The following is a 3,091-nucleotide window of genomic DNA, read 5'->3' as shown; positions in this document are numbered from 1 at the left end:
TAATGAATTAGTGAATATAAAAAGTGTCAATTTAGTAAATTATAAAGACCATTGCTACAATATCATAAATGCTCTACATTCTCTAGGAAAACGTACCTTTGGAAATAGAACAACTATTGGGAATTCTTAAAGAAATTCAAGTCCTGTATGTACTGCAAATGTGTGCTACAGGGCAATATTCAAACCCTGTCCCGTTTGCCCCTTCCAGACGTTGTCTGCGAATTTCAGTGAGTGAGATATAACTCTTCTTTCCTCAAACATCATTGTTGATTTCTGTGGATGTCTGTTGGGTGGCACTTTGGAAATCATAGATGAATGTATGAAATAGAAAATAAAACCAAAGGGCACTCATTGACCATTCACAGATTGTGCTGACCATGTGACATGCATAATCCTTTTCTTTTGGATTCCACTCCAGCTTGGTTATGGAAGCTTATGAAGTATAGGCAATCATGGGAAGGACAGCTGCACAGGAAATGGCAGAGATGGCCATCCCTACCTGGCATGGGGAGAGGCTCTTCCACTGGGGACACGATTTGTAAGAGGTGATGAATTGCAGGAGTGTGTACATCACACCACAGAAAAGCCAAAAGGACGCTACTGCCGTGGACCACTGGGACAGCTAACTCCTGAAAATTAGTGACAGTGCCCATTCTGATACATCCCACCAATTCCAGAACTAAGGACACCAAGTTAAAAACAGGAGTGATGAAATAGCTGGTTTGATTCTGTTTTTCTACTATCTTGTATTTTGTGTACATTGGGGCTGCACCAAGAAATTCAGAGAAGCTTATCATAAATCCAAAAATACCACTCTCTGAAGGCGTTGTTCCTGTATCACTGATGTAGGGGAGGAAGGGGTTGAAATGCCTGGAGAGCATGGTGACCATGTAGGAGAAGGAACACCAGGTCACCAGAAGAAAGTGGGTGAAGGCCATTCCCTTCAGAAAGCACAGCATCTTGCCACCCAGAGTGTGCTGCCCTCAGCTGGGCTGGGCGCCAGGTTTCTCCATGGGGTGGGACAGGAGGCTCCTTGAGGGTGGGGGCAGGTCCGTCCAGTTCCTCTTAAATGTCTTTTGAATAAAAGTTGAAAAAATTTGATAGAGTCTAACTTATTAATATTTTCTTTGATGAATTATGTTTCTCTATACTATTTAAATAATCTTTGCCCACACGGATCATGATTTTCTCCTATATTTTCTTCTGTTGTAGAAGTGCCATTATTTCACTTTTATGTTCCAAGTTTATGACCTACTTCAGGTTAATTTTTGTGTATGGTACAAAGTAAGATTGATACTCATATTATTCCACATGGATATCCTGGCACCTTTGTCAAAAATCATTTGACCATATGTTTATAGGGTCTATTTCTGGATTCCCTGTTCTGTTCTATTGATTTATTATATCTCTTATGCAAATATCACACTATCTTGATTACTGTAGCTTTATAGTAAATCTTGAAATCAGGTAGTATAAACTCTCCAACTTGTTTTTCTCTTTCATAGTTTCTCTGGCTAGCCTAGGGTCTTAGTATTTCTGTATAAAATTTAAAATTAATTTCTTACCAATTTCTACAAAAAAGTTCATTGGAATTTTTATTGTGATTACATTTAATCTATAGGTTAATTTGGGTACAACTGTCATCTTGACAATATTGAGTCTTTCAGTCTATGAATATGGTATATCTCTTCATTTTTTATCTTATTTAAATTCTTTCAGCAATGTTTTATAATTTTTCTTATACAAGTCATATATTGTTAAATTTATCTTCAAGTATTTAATATTTTTTGGATAACATTATAAGTGATATTGTTTTAAAATAGTTTAATTCCCAATTGTTTATTGCTAATGTAAGAAATACAGTTGAGCCCTGGCTGGGAAGCTTAGTTGATTGAAGCATCATCCTGATACGCCAGGGTTGCAGATTTGATCCCCGATCAGGGTACATATCAGAATCAACCAATGAATGCATAAATGGGTGGAACAAGAAGTTGATGTTTCTCTCTCTGTGTCTCTCTAAAATCAATAAAAAGTGAAAGAAATACAGTTGATTTTTATATATTGACCTTCCAACTTATGACCTCTCTATATTCACTAGGTTTGTGTCTGTTTATAGATTCCTTAGGATTTTTCTTGTCTTACTGCACTGGCCAGAATCTCCAGTACATTGTTGAAGAGAAGTAGTGATAATGTGTATGTCACCTTAGGAAGAAGTTATGCAATCTTCCACCTTTAAGTATGATGTTAGCTGTAAGTTTTTTTTCTTTTTAAAAATTAAAAAAAAACTTCAGTTACAGTTGACATACAATATTATATTAGTTTTAGGTATACAACCCTATGATTAGATATTTATATAACTTATTAAGTGCTTACTCTGGTAAGTATAGTAGTCATCTGAAACCATATACAGTTATTATAATATAATTGACTGTATTCCATAAACAGTACTTTATATCCCAGTAACTTTTTGTAACTGACAATTAGCACATGTTGATCTCTTCCCCCTTTTCACCCTTTCTCTCACTCCCCCTCCTATTTGGCAACCATCAAAATGTTATCTTTCTCTGAGTTTATATCTATTTTGTTTTTTAGATTCCACATAAAAGTGAAGTCATATGGTATTTGTCTTTGTCTTTCTGACTTATATCACTGAGCATAATACCCTCTAGGTCCATCCATGTTATTACAGATAGGAAGATTTCATTCTTTTTTATAGCTCAGCAATATTTTATTTTATACACACACACACACCATATATGATTTATTTATCTATTGATGGGCACTTGGATTGTGTCCATATCTTGGCTATTGTAAATAATGCTGTAATGAACATAGAAATGCATATGCCTTTTCAAATTAGTGTTTTGGGTTTCTTTGGATAAAGACTCAGAAGTGAAATAGCTGGGTCCTTTGTTTTCTCTCATTGTAGCCTTTGTTTTAAGTCTATATAAGTATGATATAAGTATTGCTACCCCAGCTTTTTTTGTTGTTCTATTTGCATGAAATATCTTTTTCCATCCCTTTACTTTTAGTCTGTGTTTGTCTTTCTATCTGAAGTGGGTCTTTTATAGGAGCGTATGTATGTATCTTG

The 3,091-nt window shown here is 35.3% G+C and overlaps 1 pseudogene; it reads right to left on the bottom strand.

Annotated features, from left to right (window-relative positions):
- Nucleotides 1-253: 253 nt before the first annotated feature.
- On the bottom strand, nt 254-959 carry LOC149996977 (DNA damage-regulated autophagy modulator protein 1 pseudogene; annotated as a pseudogene).
- Between the last annotated feature and the right edge of the window lie 2,132 nt (nt 960-3,091).

The sequence above is a fragment of the Furipterus horrens genome, unplaced genomic scaffold (assembly GCF_987537825.1).
Source record: "Furipterus horrens unplaced genomic scaffold, mFurHor1.1.pri manual_scaffold_11, whole genome shotgun sequence".
Classification (NCBI taxonomy): Eukaryota; Metazoa; Chordata; class Mammalia; order Chiroptera; family Furipteridae; genus Furipterus; species Furipterus horrens.
This window is presented reverse-complemented; position numbering and strand designations above follow the sequence as displayed.